Source organism: Rhinoderma darwinii, chromosome 1 (assembly GCF_050947455.1).
Source record: "Rhinoderma darwinii isolate aRhiDar2 chromosome 1, aRhiDar2.hap1, whole genome shotgun sequence".
Taxonomy (NCBI): Eukaryota; Metazoa; Chordata; class Amphibia; order Anura; family Rhinodermatidae; genus Rhinoderma; species Rhinoderma darwinii.
In genome coordinates, this window is record NC_134687.1 from 134893715 (window position 1) to 134913626 (window position 19912).

General features: G+C 43.5%; 1 long non-coding RNA gene across 1 annotated transcript; it reads left to right on the plus strand.

The window, feature by feature from the left end:
• The first annotated feature begins 5238 nt into the window (after nucleotides 1–5238).
• Nucleotides 5239–14587, plus strand: LOC142737372 (uncharacterized). Its single transcript, XR_012880577.1, has 2 exons — nucleotides 5239–5836; nucleotides 14277–14587. It is a non-coding gene; the product is annotated as an uncharacterized LOC142737372 (long non-coding RNA).
• Nucleotides 14588–19912: the final 5325 nt, after the last annotated feature.

Below are 19912 nucleotides of genomic sequence, written 5' to 3' on the forward strand. Positions count from 1 at the left end.
GTGGCATGCGTGATTTTCACGCACCCATTGACTTTAATGGGTGCGTGATGCGCGAGAAACGTAGAAATATAGGACATGTCGTGAGTTTTATGCAGCGGGAGCCCGCTGCGTAAAAATCACGGACTGTCTGCACGGCCCCATAGACTAATATAGGTCCGTGCGATGTGCGTGAAAATCACGCGCGTTGCACGGACGTATATCACGTTCGTGTAAATCCGCCCTAAGGCTTAGTTCACACGTCGCAGACTTGATGCAGATTTTCAGTGCAGATTTTCCCCTTTGCAATGCAAAAGGATGAGATCTGCGTCAAAACCGCAACAAAATCTGTGACAAATCCGCAATGTGTGAACTCATCCTAAATGTTGCGGTCAATCGCGACCGCGGCATTTACATTTTTAGAACCAGGGGGTGCCCCTTCGAACACGGCATCGCACCCCCCCTGTGACGGGATCGGTCAGTGACGACGATTGTTATGGCAGCCTGGGGGCCTAATGAAGGCCCACAGATCTGCCATCTTTGTACTCCTTTGAAGCCCAAGCCCTGCCAGAGACTGTCAGAATGACGATATACTGCAATACTACTGCAATACATTAGTATTGCAGTAACCTAGGGGGGCTAATAAAAAAAGTAAAAAACAGTTAAATAAAGATTTTTATAATTTTCCCCAAAAAAAAATAATATTAAAAGTTCAAAAACCCCACTTTTCCCATTTTTTCCCTAAAGCAATGTTAAAAAAAAATAACAGTTAAAGGGGTTGTCCCAAGTTGATAAATGGAGCTATAAAGCTCCCCCATGTAAAAATAAGAAGAATTCTAATTACCTGTCCGTCGTCCAGCGATGTCGTTTTCTTGATATCGTTGATTGAAGTTGCGGTCGGTCCCTCTTTGTATCCTGATCGTTGCCTAGGTTCCCGGCCACCGCTATTTACCTTTAGCGGTGGCCGCGCATGCGTAATGACATCCTCTGCGTCCTGAGCAGAGGATGTCATTTACTCATGAACGCACATCTCGGCGCATCTCGGCGCATGCGCAGGAGATGCAAGGAGATGCAGTGGAAGGCACCCGTCGCGAGAAGTCTGCGCTCCGCTAAAGGTAAGTGTGTGTTTGTCTGTGTCTGTGTTTGTGTATATATGGGTGTGTTTGTGTATATGTGTTTGTGTATATGTTTGTGTATATTTGTGTGTGTGTTTATGTGTGAGTGTATATATGGGTGTATTTGTGTGTATATGTTTGTGTATATTTTTGTGTTTGTGTACATGTGTGTGTGTGTTTGTGTGTTTATGTGTGTGTGTGTGTGTATATATGGGTGTGTTTGTGTATATGTTTGTGTGTGGGTGTGCTTTTGTATATGTGTGGGTTTGTGTATGTGTTTGTGTATATATGGGTGTGTTTGTGTACATATGTTTGTGTGTATATGTTTGTGTGTATATGTGTGTGTGTTTTTTTGGTGTGTTTATGTGTGTGTGTTTGTGTATATATGGGTGTGTTTGTGTATATGTGTGTGTATATATGGGTGTGTTTGTGTATATATGGGTGTGTTTGTGTATATGTTTGTGTGTGTGTTTGTATATGTGTATGTTTGTGTATATATGGGTTTTGTTTGTGTACATGTGTTTGTGTATATGTTTGTGTGTATATGTGTGTGTTTGTGTATATGTTTTTGTGTGTGTTTGTGTGTTTATGTGTGTGTGTTTGTGTATATGTGGGTGTGTTTGTGCATATGTTTGTGTGTATATGTTTGTGTGGTTTTGTATATGTATATTTGGGTGTGTATATGTGTGTGTTTGTGTTTGTGTATATATGGGTGTGTTTGTGCATATGTGTATAGGTTTGTGTGTATATGTTTGTGTGTGTTTTTGTATACGTGTGTGTTTGTGTATATGTGTGTGTGTTTGTGTATATATGTGTGTGTGTTTGTGTATATATGGGTGTGTTTGTGTATATATGGGTGTGTTTGTGTATATATGGGTGTGTTTGTGTATATATGGGTGTGTTTGTGTATATGTTTGTGTGTTTGTTTGTTTGTTTGTGTATGTGTGTTTGTGTATATATGGGTGTGTTTGTGTACATGTGTTTGTGTATATGTGTGTGTGTATACGTGTGTGTGTGTGTATATGTGTGTGTGTTTGTGTTTATGTGTGTGTGTTTGTGTATATATGGGTGTGTTTGTGCATATGTGTATATGTTTGTGTGTATATGTTTGTGTGTTTTTGTATGTGTGTGTGTATATGTGTGTGTTTGTGTATATATTGGTGTGTTTGTGCATATGTGTATAGGTTTGTGTGTATATGTTTGTGTGTGTTTTTGTATACGTGTGTGTTTGTGTATATGTGTGTGTGTTTGTGTATATATGTGTGTGTGTTTGTGTATATATGTGTGTGTGTTTGTGTATATATGGGTGTGTTTGTGTATATATGGGTGTGTTTGTGTATATGTTTGTGTGTATATGTTTGTGTATGTGTTTGTGTATATATGGGTGTTTGTGTACATGTGTTTGTGTATATGTTTGTGTGTATATGTGTGTGTTTGTGTGTATATGTGTGTTTTTGTTTATATGTTTGTGTGTATGTGTTTGTGTGTTTATGTGTGTGTTTGTGTAATATATGGGTGTGTGTTTATATGTGTTTGTGTATATGTTTGTGTGTGGTTGTTTGTGTGTGTGTAGGTGAGTATAAGTATCAGTATTGTTCACATTGATAACTTTTTTTTTATGTTGTTGCAGATTTTGATGTACCAATTGGACTACATCTTCGATTCGTTGGACTACTGCGTAGATCTACGTTTTTTGAAAATTTTAATAAAATGGTTAACGAGGGTTTTGTTGGGGATTTCTTATTTCAATAAAAAAAAATTGTCTTTGTGTTTTTTTTTCAAACTTTATTAGTGCCTAGATAATGGTAGTTGGCTGATTGACAGCGTCCATTATTAAGGCAGTACTTAGTGTTAGCCGGTGCAGAGGCTAGCACTAACCACCCATTATTACCCCGGTACCCACCACCACCAGGGGTGCCGGGAAGAGCTTGGTACGATCCAGTACCCGACCATCTGTTGTGATGGTCGGGTACTGGGGCGGCCGTAGGCTGGTATTATGAGGCTGGAAGGGCCAAAAACAGTGGACCTTCCCACCCTTGTAATGCTAGGCTGCTGCTGCTGTGTTGTATCGGGCTGGTTATAAAAATGTGGGGGAGCCCCACGTCGTTTTCTTTTTAAATTTAACAATAGACGTTGGGTCCCCCACATTTTTAATAACCAGCCATACAAGGCCAAGCCGGACAAGGCCGCAGCAGCCTGGCATTACACGGGTGAGAGGGGCCACTGGTTTAGTACATTCCCAGGCTAATAACACTGTGTTGTTTGTGGCTGGTTATGATAAATTGGGTGGAACCCCATGTCTTTTTAATAAAAATAATAAATAAATAATAAAAAAAATGACGTGGGGGTCCCCCCCATTTTTATAACCAGACAGATATAACACAGCAGCAGCAGCCTAGCATTACAAGGGTGGGAAGGTCCACTGTTTTTGGCCCTTCCCAGCTTCATAATACCAGCCTGCGGCCGCCCCAGAGCCCTACCATCACAACAGATGGTCGGGTACTGGATCGTACCCAGCTCTTCCCGGCACCCCTCGTAGTGGTGGGTACCGGGGTAATAATGGTGTTTAGTGTTAGCCTCTGTACCGGCTAACACTAAGCCTCCCCTTAGTAATGGACCTTGTCACTCAGACAGCGGCCATTACTAAAGTGATAGCAATAAAACTTGAAAAGAAAAGACAAAGATATAGATAAAATATTTTATTGAAATAAAGCACCCCCAACACAACCCTCATTAACCATTTTATTGATGAAAAAAAAGCGTCATCTAAGTAGTCCTCGAAACCGACGTGGTCCAAACACCAAACCTGTAAAAAATCAAAAATATATAAAAAAAATGAAATAAAACATGTCGTAGGCTTAGTTTCACTTTCATGTGTGATACTGACTGTTATACCATGTATAGAAGCCTGCGGCAAAGTTGGCTTAGATACAGGGCGCCAGCAGACAGTATCATACATGGCCATACAGACATTTATACAAACAAACATACATACATGCAAACATACATACATACAAGCAAACATACATACATACATACAAGCAAACATACATACAAGCAAACATACATACAAGCAAACACATACAAGCAAACATACATACATACATGCAAACATACATACATGCAAACATACATACATGCAAACATACATGCACATGCACATATACACATACAAACATGACAACATACATACAAGAAAACATACATACAAGCAAACATACATGCAAACATACATACATGCAAACATACATACATGCAAACATACATAAATGCAAACATACATGCATACATACATGCAAACATACATACACATATACACATACATGCACATATACACATACAAACATGACAACATACATACAAGCAAACATACATACAAGCAAACATACATACATACATACATACATACAAGCAAACATACATACAAGCAAACATACATACAAGCAAACATACATACATGCAAACATACATACATGCAAACATACATACATGCAAACATACATACATGCAAACATACATACATGAAAACATACATACATGCAAACATACATGCACATATACACATACAAACATGACAACATACATACATGAAAACATACATACAAACATACATACATGAAAACATACCTACATGAAAACACATACATGAAAACATACACACATACAAACATGACAACATACATACAAGAAAACATACATACATGCAAACATACATACATACATGAAAACATACATACATGCAAACATACATGCACATATACACATACAAACATGACAACATACATACATGAAAACATACACACATACAAACATGACAACATACATACAAGAAAACATACATACATGAAAACATACATACATGCAAACATACATGCACATATACACATACAAACATGACAACATACATACATGAAAACATACATACAAGCAAACATACATACATACAAGCAAACATACATGCAAACATACATACATGCAAACATACATGAAAACATACATGCACATATACACATACAAACATGACAACATACATACAAGAAAACATACATACATACATACATACAAACATACATACATGCAAACATACATACATGCAAACATACATGAAAACATACATGCACATATACACATACATGCACATATGTGAAGGATGGAGTGGACAGAAGTTAATGTTTATAATAATTTTCTTTCTTTAATAAAATATAGACTATAGAGTTGTGTACATAATTGTGATGAAGCAATAGTAGGATTAGATAAGTATACGTGGCAAGATGGCCCCTGAACAGGGACTACGCACTAATAAAATAACAAGTCACTTCCTGGTATGAACGAACTATGAACTATGAAGACATATCTAAAGGACCAGATAAGGGTGAACCTATCCAAGGATGACACAAGTAACAAGAGGCTTACAGTGATACGTGCTTTTATAAAAGTGTGATAACATGTACCCACCCCCAGGAGAAAGGAGATATAGAACAAATGTGTGTAATAAAGCAGTGACGCCTCTCCTGATGCTGAGTAAGGAGCTTTGTACCAGACTCTGTGTGGTGTGATTCCTTTCGTACGAACTCAGCGTATTATCCCTGCCGGTTGAGACTGATTAGTACCCGAACATTTTGGCGCCCAACGTGGGGCCACACTCGAGGGATAAGCCGTGTCCGTGATCGACGACCCCCAGACGCCTCAACATTGAATCGCCAGCCACGCTCCCAGGAAGTCTGATCAGCTTCAAATAAAACACGGTAAGGTTAAGTTCATGTTTATGAATATTGGCTCTTATTCGTGTGGGAGAGTGAGCAGGTGATAAGATACCGAGGTATTTGGAGTCGATCCCGGCCACACTCTCAGCGACAGAGAGTTAACCCGCTGTGTGGCTCCAAGAATCATAGTATAGATAGTCGCGTCTCGCCGGCATAGGTGATAAGTATAAGTGTAATAATTTAATTAGTCGCAGGGTATAGTTTGATACCATTAAGACGACAGGTATAAGTGTAATAATTCAATTAGTCGCAGGGTATAGTTTGATACCATTAAGACGACAGGTATAAGTGTAATAATTCAATTAGTCGCAGGGTATAGTTTGATACCATTAAGACGACAGAGACAGACAGTCAGTTATAATTGTGTTTTGTGTTCAGAAACATCGAGAATAAGGTTTCATTCTCAGGACGGTGTTAAATATAGAACAGTATGTTTAATGTGTTTAAAACAAAGAGACAGGCAAAGGAATGTGGTTCATTAACCGCAAAAGAGATAGTAGAAAAAAGAGAAGGCAAGAAGAATGTAGAAAATAGTAAGAAAGTTATGCACATATGTGGCATATTTATAGATGGAAGGTTACAACCAGGAGAATGGGCTGCAGCTCTTAGGGAAAACAAGGGAAGATTAAGTGACGAAGGAAAGTTAGATGAAGCATTAGCTTGGCAAAGAACAGCCATAGCCATAACTAAAGACAAGTTTACTGAGCAAGAAATACGAGACAGAAAGGGTAAAATCATCAAATATGTGTATTACAAAGAACGTGTCCAGCCACCGACCTATAATGGCGACGGTGGAATTCTAACTGCGTGGGAGTGTCCCAGTTGTGGTCAACAGAACCCGCCCCAAGTTGAATATTGTGTATCATGTCACTTTCCACGCCCTGATCCTCCCATATATGCCACGCCTTCGGCACCACTCCCCGCCCCCGGAGGCCATCTTGGTACACCTAAACCTGTTGTTCCGTTATATCCGGTACTCACACAAGAAGGTGGATTTTATAAGCCCCCTCCGGAGGATAAGGTCACAGCTGACGTTCCTCTAATGCCAGTGACCACCCGTAGCGCCAACCCCCTTATATCCACTACACCCATCGCCCATCAATTAGCGGCCAGAAGGAGATGTATCCATCCTAATGATGATGCCCAATCCGAACATTCGGAGGGAGGATGGGGGGAAGAGATTACAATTACAATCCCGCCTGCTATACCTCCTTCACAGTCACCGCCTCCCCCTAGTCGTCCGCTACCCCTCCCTCTGGCTGGACGGCCACCCGTGGCCCCCCGACCACAATTCCCAGAATGGCCAGCGCCACCCCCTGAATCCTTTCCGGAACAATGGAATCCCCAGATACAGCGTATGATATGGGAAGGGAATTCACTTTTAACAGTGGGACACGGGAATATGGTCACCCAAAGGGTAGACGCCATAGTGAACGCTGCCAATATGAATCTACAACATAGGGGTGGATTGGCAAGAGCCATCATCGAACATGGCGGTGCTTCCATTCAATCCGATTGTGATGACATTGTCCAGCTTGTAGGGCCACTCCCAACAGGACACGCTGTTCTCACGGGTCCGGGCCTTCTCCCCTGTAAAGTTATTATTCATGCAGTAGGGCCCCTGTACAACCCTTCTAAACACTCCGAATGTGTAGCCTTGTTAAAACAAAGTGTCTGTTCAGTGCTTGACCTTGTTGAAAATAAAGTTTTCACTACGTTGGCCCTGCCACTCCTTGGTGCAGGCATATTTGGATTTCCCCTCTATCAGTGTGCCGAGACTATAATCACCACAATAAAAGAACACGCCCCCGTGCGCTCCATTCAAGAAATCCGAATCGTTAGTACTGACCCCTCAGCGATAGCGGCCGCAGTAACTGCCCTTAAATCCCCATTTTCGCCATCTCTACCCGTAGACCCTCCTTCTAATCGCTGTGATACTCCAGTTCTAGCCCACGAACCTACCTCCCCCGAATGTCCTAAACCTGGTGTCTTGACCCGAGCATCCCCGGTCCCCCTTCTCAATCACCTACCCCCAACGACCTATGCCCCGTTCACCCCACCCCAAGTCCAAAGCATATGTGCAATCCTAGAAGACCCAGAGAAAAATCCTATGGGATTTTACCGAAAGCTACGCCAAGTGCAGCAAACTTATTCCCCCACTTGGAAAGATTTGCTACACGTATCCAGTATTAAAGCCGGGGATAGGTTCTGGCCAATCATTAGCTCCGCTCTAGACACCGATAGAGTAGGTGACGACTGTATGTACCACTCCGGTGTTGAATTCACCCGCCAAATAAAAGCCTGGGCGCAGGACAGAGTTGGGGACTCTACCACCAATATATCCGATTGCACTCAGGAAGAGAAAGAATCTGTCGAGAAGTTTTTTACACGTATCCAAATGCTGTTTCAAGACCAAGGATATGACATGCAGAAGAAAGTACAGAAGACGCTTCTCGTATCATCCTTCGTTACAGGACTCAGAGATCCTGTAAAAACCAAACTTTGCAGCACCCGCCCAGAATACCCCGACATGGAACCCCGTCAAGTTCTTCTCATTGCCAAGGCTATAGATAGACAACTACAAGCTTCCTTTCAACACCCAACACCCAAGCCCGGACCCCTTATGCTTGCGGACATCGCTCCCCATCCCTTTTCGTCAGTACCTACCCCTATGTATACTCATCCACCACCACAATTTCCTCGCCCATCATTACAGAATTACCCATATTTGCAGGAACATCGCCCCTCACCCCGAAGACGGGGTGATATCTTTTGTTACAATTGTGGGCGACCAGGACATTTCCGTAGCCAATGCCGTTCTCCTAGAGAAACTCAAGACACAAGCCGCAACCATCCCCCACCACCTAGGTATCCTCGTCCACCTCCAACCTTTAACGGACCAGATAGGCATCCACCACTACAGCCAGACAGACCATAGGATAAAGGCAAGCCCGCAGAACTCATGGCCCTAACCAACCCCCGTATTGGACCCATTTCCTCCGTCTATCTCACTGTAGACGGCCATGAGCTTCCTTTTCTAGTAGACACAGGTGCAGCCACCTCCGTAATCAAGACTTCTGACCTACCCTCCTCCTGTGCTCTTTCTGAAGACTTTCTTTCCGTCGATGGAGTCGCCACTACGTCACGTCTTACGCAGCCTCTACCTATTGGGAAAAGTCAGAAATACGTCTCTCAATTTATAGTGTCAAAGACTTGCCCATTGAACCTTTTAGGAGCCGACCTCTTACACAAGCTCAAAGCCCATATTATATACGATGAATTGGGAATGCACCTTTCTACCAGTATCTCTCTTACGGACGAAGATACCTGTCTCCTCCGAACTGTACCGTTGTTTTTATCTCAACCGGCACCACACTCCTCAACCTCGGATATTCCACCGGATGTAGCCAGTTCTTTACCCCCCTCCCTCTGGTCTACCGGACCTGACGATATAGGCAAGCTACCTGTCCCTCCTGTCCGTGTTTTTCTCAAAGATCCTACGGTGCCCCTGCCTCGTATTCCCCAATACCCCTTACGTCGTGACCAAGAAACATCTCTGCAGCTACAAATCCAAGCCCTTCTGGACAAAGGTGCGCTAGTCCAGTGTATTTCACCAGCCAACACTCCACTTTTTCCTGTCAAAAAGAAATCAATACCGGGTTCCCCTACTGTTTATAGATTAGTTCAAGACTTACGCGCTATCAATGCAGTAACTATCATGGAAACTCCAGTGGTGCCTAACCCACACACGCTCCTCAGTGACATTCCCCCTTCACATTCGTCCTTCACCGTTATTGACCTAGCCAATGCATTTTTCAGTGTACCATTACATCAAGACTCCCAGTATCTTTTCGCTTTCACTCATCAAGGCGCCCAGTACACTTGGACTGTCATGCCTCAAGGTGCGCAGAACTCCCCAAATCACTTCACTCAAGCCCTCACGTCTTCTCTTCTACCATGGATAGCTGCACATCCGGAAGCCACCCTTCTCCAATATGTTGACGACTTACTCCTATCAGCACCAAACACCTCCTTGTGTTCAGTTCTCTCTCTAAGTCTTCTCACATTTCTCGCACAAATTAACTGCAAAATCTCCAAAAAGAAACTGCAATGGTGTGCCCCCAAAGTTATCTTTCTAGGACACTGTATTTCACAAGGATCACGACATCTCACCTTGGAACGAGTCTCTACTATTCTTGCCATACCTCTCCCTACTGGCCTTACGCAATTGCAGGCCTTTTTAGGAATGGTAACCTACTCTCGACAATGGATTCCCAACGCATCTCAACTCATGCATCCTCTATACGCCTGCGTTTCTGATCCCTCCTGGATGCCCAATCTCCCCCTTATTGCTGTACAATCGTTCTGTGAACTACAACATATCATTTCTACAGCCCCAGCCCTGGGCATCCCCAACTACCAACTACCTTTCCAACTATACATCTCAGAAAACCAAGGCCATGCATCTGCTGTCCTCACTCAAACACATGGAGGAAAACCTAGACCTATTGGGTACTTCTCGGCGAAACTGGACCCTGTATCGCAAGCCGCACCCATGTGCCTACGAGCTGTGCTGGCTGCACAGATATTACTGGACAAAACATCACCCTTTATTCTCGGACATCCAGTCACCATTTTAGCTCCACATGACTTATCCGCAATCATACTTCAAAGTCAACAAAAACAACTTTCCTTACAACGACGTATGCGTCTTCAATGTTCTCTTCTCCTTCCAGACAACGTCACTTTACAGCGCTGCCATACGCTCAATCCGGCCACCCTTCTGCCCCTTGTAAGGGGGGATCAAGATCAAGAACCCCATACGGAATCAGATCATGCACAATCTCATGACTGCTTACAACTTATGCAGCAGCAAGCAACATCTCCCTCCACGGTATCTGACACTCCACTTGACAACCCGGACCTCATTCTTTTCACTGATGGATCACGTTATGCTGATGAACAAGGTAAATTCCACACTGGATACGCTGTGGTATCACTGCACGAAACCATCCGAGCAGGCCGGATGCCACCCCACAAATCTGCACAAGAAGCTGAATTAAAAGCCCTCACAGAGGCATGCCACGAAGCGGCCAACCACACAGCTAACATATATACGGATTCCAGATACGCCTTCGGTGTGGCCCACGACTTTGGACAGATCTGGGCAATCAGAGGTTTTGCAACAGCTGCTGGTACCCCAATCAGGCATGCGCAAGCTGTGGCTGAATTACTTGAAGCCTTGACTCGTCCAGAAAAAGTGGCCATACTCAAGACCAAAGCCCATGGAAAAGCCCAAACAGAAGAAGCACAAGGAAATAAGCTGGCAGACGAGACGGCAAAGTGGGCAGCAACTTACGGAAAAGAGTCAGAAGGGAGTCCGGATCAAATAAGCTACCTTCAGATTATGACTAGGTCGCGGGCCAGAGAACAGATACCAAATGTGGAAGGAACCGACGCCATCAACCAAGTTACCATCTTCCAGAACAATAGTACCCCTGAGGACAGACAGCAATGGCAGACGGAAGGAGCAAGTGTGGATAAACAAGGAATATGGAGAAAGGACAAACGAGTTGCCCTCCCGAGAGCCCTGTACCCAGCAATTGTACAGTGGGCACACGGTCCTACCCACCGAGGGAAAAACCAGATGGTAACGGCAATCAACAAACTATACCTGGCCCCAGGAATATCCACCCCTGTCACCCAGTATTGCCGGACATGCATAATCTGCAATCGATGCAACCCTGGAAGGACTATGACCACTCCTGCAAAACACCTCGCCAGGACATCCTATCCGTTTCAAAGAATTCAAATAGATCACACACAACTGCCTAAAAGTGGCAAATACGAATATCTACTAGTGGTAATCGATATGTTTTCAGGATGGCCCGAGGCTTACCCGGTCACCAATATGACAGCCAGGACTACTGCAAAGAAACTTATGAAGGAAGTAATATGCAGATTCGGAATTCCAGAAGTAATAGAAAGCGATCAAGGACCAGCCTTTACTGCAGATATCACATCGGCAATTTGGAAATTAGTCGGGGCTGATCTAGGACTACATACTCCATACCATCCTCAAAGTAGCGGGAAAGTAGAAAGACTTAATGGTACCCTAAAAAACAAACTTTTGAAAGCCAGCCAAGAACTGAACATGGCATGGCCAGAACTATTACCTATAGCATTATACTCGGTTAGGAACACCCCTAAAGCCCCTACAGGATTGACGCCTTATGAAATACTATTTGGTGGTCCCCCAAGGTTAGGCCACTACTACCCCCAGCAGCTTAGCATGGGAAATGACAATCTAGTGAACTTTGTAATTGCATTATGTAAGGAACTGACAATAACACATTCTGCAGTATACTCCTCTTTTCCAGATCCGGAAGCAGATACTACCACCCACGACATTAAACCTGGAGAATTTGTGGTAGTCAAGAAGCATGTCCGAGGATCTCTAGAATCACGATTCGAGGGCCCATACCAAGTCATACTGACCACCACTACCGCTGTGAAAGTTGAGGGTCGCCCTACTTGGATTCACGCTTCCCATTGCAAACGAGTGGAAGTTCCGAAATGATCCAGTATATCCTTTTGTGTGGTACAGCATGGGTAGTAACCGGACAGGTAGCGGTCACTAAGATCGACGATATGACTGTCCTCTGGTTTAATTCAAGCAACACCCATGTAGCCACTTACACATTCGATTATTGTCAAATAATAGACTGTAACCATAGACAGTGGGAATACGGGTTGAACTATGATTGGGGAAGACACTGGATCAAAACCATAGGAGAAGGAGAACAATATATATGTGTTACGGATGATAATTGGGGAACTCAGGGTAAATACTGGGGCTCCGTGGGATGGAACACTGGAAGAGATTGGGGATATCAACCCCCTAGCGCTTTAAACAAAAAGGATGATAGCGGAAAATCTCTAATAACTAGGATGACCCTTACTAAGACCCCATTTCGTAGCCAGTGTCAAAATGTAGGTAGCTGTAATCCACTGATTCTAACTATAGAAAATCCCAAACACACAGATGGGGGACAGTATTGGCTGTCGTCTTATACAGGGAGTCTCGGCTATGTGGGACCTGAGGGTCCATTTAGAATTATGGATATGGTAAATTCCACAGAATGGGAAAAATTTATTATTGAACAGCCAAACCCCGTTGCCCCTAGGATCCGAACCATCTCACAAATAGTTGCAATCGCGAACCCAGGATTCGAAGACACTATGGCTATGGAAACTGGATTTGGGGATACAAATCTATGGTTGGAATGGATGAAATATTCCGCCACTAAAGTAAACAAAAGCAATTGCTATGTTTGTGCTGGGGCTAGACCCCATTTAGGTATGGTACCCTTAGAAATCCCAAAACAAATTCAGCCATGTTTTTTTAGTTTATTCACCAATACTACTACTGAACAAAATGAGTGTGAAAATTGGAAGAAAGAATATCCTATCATAACTGAGACCCCCAAGAATCGAGAGGGACTTACTATATACCCCGGGAACTACACCTGTTATGTAAATTATGAGGGAGAAGGGAGATTTGTAGGAAACTTTAGTAACCAGTGGTGTGGGACGTATAGCTCAATAAATGGAAGCCTCCTTCAGAACCAGGTCCAGTCATTAGGGGATATATATTGGATCTGTGGGGACATGAAAATTAGAACTCGGATCGGAGGGAACTGGAAGGGAGAATGCACCCTGGCGAAAGCGATCATGCCTTTTCATATACTCTCTGAGACCCAAGAGACCACCTCTCAAAATAGTCACATATTAACAAGGGAAAAAAGAGATCTGAAAGGAAGTTTTGACCCCCATGTGTATATAGATGCTATAGGAGTCCCAAGGGGGGTCCCAGATGAATTCAAGGCCCGGGATCAGGTAGCAGCTGGATTTGAATCATTAATCCCTATGATCACAGCTAACAAAAATGTAGATTGGATAAATTATATCTATTACAACCAGCAACGGTTTGTTAACTATACTAGGGACGCTTTACAAGGTCTAGCTGACCAGTTAGGACCCACATCTACTATGACTTTCCAGAACCGTATGGCCCTTGATATGATACTAGCAGAAAAAGGAGGCGTTTGTGCCATGATAGGTACTACCTGTTGTACTTTTATTCCAGATAACACAGGACCAAACGGCAAAGTAACCATGGCAATCAAACAGATTGTTTCTTTATCCGAGGAATTAAAACGAAATTCAGGTTTCACAGACCCATGGGATCAGTATTTCTCATGGTTAACCGGATGGCAGAAAATTCTGGCCCAAATTGGGATTGTAATCTTAATTTTTCTAGTGCTTTTCGCAGTTATTGCTTGTTGTGTATTACCATGTATAAAGAAATTAATGACTAAAACTATAACTGAAGTAACTCCCACTTTTATGTTTTCTTCAGAAATTGAAGGACTTTTACCAACTCCATCCATGAAAACAACCACCCTTTATCGAGACTATTGTTCTGAAGATGAATAGATAGTGTAGGGTGTGCACCGACTCTTTAAGTCCAGCTACAAAGGGGGGTCTCCTAATAGGGGAGGCTCGTCTCAAACTGGTGAAAAAATCCTTTTACTCCCCTTTCCCAGAGCATGGACACACTTAGGTTAAGAAATGAAGAAAATAATGATAAAAGGGGGGACTGTGAAGGATGGAGTGGACAGAAGTTAATGTTTATAATAATTTTCTTTCTTTAATAAAATATAGACTATAGAGTTGTGTACATAATTGTGATGAAGCAATAGTAGGATTAGATAAGTATACGTGGCAAGTTGGCCCCTGAACAGGGACTACGCACTAATAAAATAACAAGTCACTTCCTGGTATGAACGAACTATGAACTATGAAGACATATCTAAAGGACCAGATAAGGGTGAACCTATCCAAGGATGACACAAGTAACAAGAGGCTTACAGTGATACGTGCTTTTATAAAAGTGTGATAACATGTACCCACCCCCAGGAGAAAGGAGATATAGAACAAATGTGTGTAATAAAGCAGTGACGCCTCTCCTGATGCTGAGTAAGGAGCTTTGTACCAGACTCTGTGTGGTGTGATTCCTTTCGTACGAACTCAGCGTATTATCCCTGCCGGTTGAGACTGATTAGTACCCGAACACATATACACATACAAACATGACAACATACATACAAGAAAACATACATACATACATACATACATGACAACATACATACAAAAATAAACTCACCTAAGACGTTCCCACGAAGAGCTGAACGGTCCCGTCACTTTTCTTCTCCCATTCACAATAACAGAGCGGTGGGCGCAGATGACGTAATCACGTGGGCCTGATATGATTACGTCATCTGCGCCACAACGCATTGTTACTATGAATGCGAGCGGCGCCAAGAAGAAGGAAGATGGCAAGTGACGGGACCGTTCAGAGCGCCGTTAGAACGTCTTAGGTGATTATTATTTTATTTTATATATTTTTAGTTGTTCGCCGGGTGCTGATACAGCACCGATGCGGCGGGTACAAAAATGTAGTGACAGGGTGGGGGAGGGAAAAGTGGCTTGCCGAAACGGGGTGAATGTAGTGTAGTGTAGTGTAGTGTAGTGTACAGTACATTCACGGTAAGTTCGTCTCAATCAGGCTTACCATGCCCGCTTGAGACGAACATTCTCCCGATGTTGCTAGAACTACAGTATCTAGCAACATCGAAAGCGCGCACACTGCAGAGTGGAGCGGCTTGATTGACATCAAGCCGCTCACGCCCCTTTTTAGAAAAGATAACCAGCACTTGCTGAGTTATCAAGTGTAAAAAAAAGGCACTTAGGAAATGAATTTGAATTTTTTTTTAACACCAAATGTTTTAAAATTCATTTCCTGCTTAGAATGTATAAAAAAAAAAATTTGAGTCAACTTGGGACAACCCCTTTAACATAACTGGTATCGCCGAGTCTGTAAAAGTCCGAGCTATCACAATATATCATTGTTTAACCCGCTCGGTGAACGATGTACAAAAAATATATATACCGTATTTTTGGGACTATTAAGACAACAGAAAATAAGAAAAATATTAATATTTTACTTCTTTTACAAAGAAAAAATTATAGGTTAAAAAAAAATTATTTGTTCGGTTTCATTACATTCCGAGAGCCACAACTTATATTTTTCCATCATTTGAGCGGTGTGAGGGCTTATTTTTTGTGGGATGAGCTGTAGTTTTTATTAGCACCATTTTTTTGGTACATACGATTTTTTTATCACTTTTTATTTCATTATTTTTAGCGCTATGGTGACCAAAAGACAACAATTCTGGGGCTTTAAATTTATCTTTTTTACGCCGTTCACTGTGTGAGTCAAATAATGCTACATTGTAATAGTTTCTGACTTTTCAGGTCGCAGCGATACCAATTTTTTAAATAATTTTTTTATTTTTACATTGTGCTTGGGGAAAACTTTATTTCTTTTAACTTTTTTTTTTTTTTTTACAGTCCTGAAAATTTATGTAATCATGAGATCGCTGGTACAATACACTGCGATACATGGATGAGTTACGTAAACAGCGTAACTCGCTGAGCTACGCTGTTTCCGTAACTCCCATAGTAGTGAATGGCAGTAACAGAAGCAGCGTAGTTATGGTTTCCGTAACTACTATTCAGTTCTATGGGGCTTACGGAAACAGCGTAGCTCAGCGAGTTACGCTGTTTCCGTAACTTGACCGTGTAACCAGGAAGTAGCCGGGAGACAGCGGAGCCGGGTAAGATAGAACGCGGTTTAGGGGGCTCTGTTCTAGCGATAGGTGCGGGTCCCAGAGGTGGGAACCGCATCTATTTAATATTTATTACATATCTTGTGGATATGACATAAATGTCCTTCACGGGAAGATCCCTATAAATGCTGCGGTCGCTATTGACCGAGGCATTTTACTAGTTAAACAGTCAGGAACAGCGCCATCGCTGTTCCTTGGCCATTAGAGCAGTGAAACACAGCTGACACCTGCAGTTTATGGAGCGGGCTCAGCGCGAGAGCCTGGTCCGCTCCAAACATCATCCCCTCCCTGCTCAATGATGTGCCACGGGTCGGGAAGGGGTTAAGTAAGAAGCGGTCACGGGGCCAAGCGCTGCCGGGTCCCTTGACTGCTGACTATAAGACGTAGGGACCAAGATTTATTCTTGCTAAAAACTGCGTCTTATAGTCCGAAAAATACGGTATATATATAAAAAATGCAAATTGTTGTGTTTTGGTCACATTAGCTCTCCAAAAAAAAAGGAATAAAAAGTGATCAAAAAGTCGCATGTACCCCAAAATGGTATCGGTGAAAACTACAGCTCCCCCACAAAATTTAAGCCCTCACAAATTTATAGAAAAATAAAAAAAGTTTTGGCTCTCAGAATATGGTGACTGTTAGAAGAATTTTCCATACTTAGCAATAGAGATGAGCGAACCGGGACAACCGAACCCGGTTTCGGTCCGAACATCGGGAAAAGTTCGGTTCGCAGCGAATCCGAACTTCACCGGGTTCGGCCGAACCCGTTTTGACCGAACCCGGCTGCATTTTGGCGCCTGCTACATGTTAGATGTAAAATGGAGTATTTCACAATATCACCTGACATCAGGCTACCCCATAATGCCTTGCAAACGGCTCTGCCAGCCAATCGGGAGGCAGCATAGGGGCGGGCTCAAGCCTGCAATAAAAGTCTGTGCACGGAGCTCAGCGGGCATTTTAGAGACAGGAGCTGTAGGGATAGCATCTCTGTGCAGTAAGGGAAAGCTTTAGGAATCTAAAAGGCAGGAATCCAGCAATCGAAGGGGCTCATCCACTACTCACTACTCAGCCAGTGTGTGAATACGCTTTTATAAGGGGCTCATCCCCGTTGCATCCAACTTGCAATACAGACAGGCTTTGTAGTACTACAACGCCCAGCATTCCCTGAGTCAGTGCACAGTGGCTGATAGAAATTCTCATTCATTGCCATTTGCCAAGCCAGTGTGTGAATACGCTTTTAGAAGGGGCTCATCCCCGTTGCATCAAACTTGCAATACAGGCAGCTGAGGCAGCCTTTGTAGTACTACAACGCCCAGCATTCCCTGAGTCAGTGCACAGTGGCTGATAGAAATTCTCATTCATTGCCATTTGCCAAGCCAGTGTGTGAATACGCTTTTAGAAGGGGCTCATCCCCGTTGCATCAAACTTGCAATACAGGCAGCTGAGGCAGCCTTTGTAGTACTACAACGCCCAGCATTCCCTGAGTCAGTGCAGTGGCTGATAGAAATTCTCATTCATTGCCATTTGCCAAGCCAGTGTGTGAATACGCTTTTAGAAGGGGCACATCCCCGTTGCATCCAACTTGCAATACAGGCAGCTGAGGCAGCCTTTGTAGTACTACAACACCCAGCATTCCCTGAGTCAGTGCACAGTGGCTTATAGAAATTCTCATTCATTGCCATTTGCCAAGCCAGTGTGTGAATACGCTTTTAGAAGGGGCTCATCCCCGTTGCATCCAACTTGCAATACAGGCAGCCTTTGTAGTACTACAACTCCCAGCATTCCCTGAGTTAGTGCACAGTGGCTGATAGAAATTCTCATTCATTGCCATTTGCCAAGCCAGTGTGTGAATACGCTTTTAGAAGGGGCACATCCCCGTTGCATCCAACTTGCAATACAGGCAGCTGAGGCAGCCTTTGTAGTACTACAACACCCAGCATTCCCTGAGTCAGTGCACAGTGGCTTATAGAAATTCTCATTCATTGCCATTTGCCAAGCCAGTGTGTGAATACGCTTTTAGAAGGGGCTCATCCCCGTTGCATCCAACTTGCAACACAGGCAGCCATTGTAGTAATACAACTCCCAGCATTCCCTGAGTTAGTGCACAGTGGCTGATAGAAATTCTCATTCATTGCCATTTGCCAAGCCAGTGTGTGAATACACTTTTAGATGGGGCTCATCCCCGTTGCATCCAACTTGCAATACAGGCAGCTGAGGCAGCCTTTGTAGTACTACAACGCCCAGCGTTCCCTGAGTCAGTGCAGTGGCTGATAGAAATTCTCATTCATTGCCATTTGCCAAGCCAGTGTGTGAATACGCTTTTAGAAGGGGCTCATCCCCGTTGCATCCAACTTTCAATACAGGCAGCCTTTGTAGTACTACAACTCCCAGCATTCCCTGAGTCAGTGCACAGTGGCTGATAGAAATTCTCATTCATTGCCATTTGCCAAGCCAGTGTGTGAATACGCTTTTAGAAGGGGCTCATCCCCGTTGCATCCAACTTGCAATACAGGCAGCTGAGGCAGCCTTTGTAGTACTACAACGCCCAGCATTCCCTGAGTCAGTGCAGTGGCTGATAGAAATTCTCATTCATTGCCATTTGCCAAGCCAGTGTGTGAATACGCTTTTACAAGGGGCTCATCCCCGTTGAATCCAACTTGCAATACAAGCAGCTGAGGCAGCCTTTGTAGTACTACAACGCCCAGGGCCAGCATTCCCTGAGTCAGTGCACAGTGGCTGATAGAAATTCTCATTCATTGCCATTTGCCAAGCCAGTGTGTGAATATGCTTTTAGAAGGGGCTCATCCCCGTTGCATCCAACTTGCAATACAGGCAGCTGAGGCATCCTTTGTAGTACTACAACGCCTAGGGCCAGCATTCCCTGAGTCAGTGCACAGTGGCTGATAGAAATTCTCATTCATTGCCATTTGCCAAGCCAGTGTGTGAATACACTTTTAGAAGGGGCTCATCCCCGGGGTTTTGATTCAACTTGCTGCACTCCAGCAGTGAAATGTCTCGTAAAAAAAAGGTTGTGAAATGACAGGGTAGAGAAAAAAACACCCATGCCATGTCCTCTTCCAGTCCAAATGTTGGATCTGTTGGTGCCAGACCCAGTACCAGCATTTGTGGCACAAGACATGTGCCCAGTTCCACTAGTAGCAGCAGCCATGTGCCTGCTGGTAGTAGTAGCAGTATCAGAAAGCCAGACTTGTCCATCTCCTCTGGTGGGCGGGTTACTTTAGACAATACGGCCATTGTGGACTGGTTGGCTGGCTCGCGGTCATCTCAGCAGGAAGACTCTGACGAT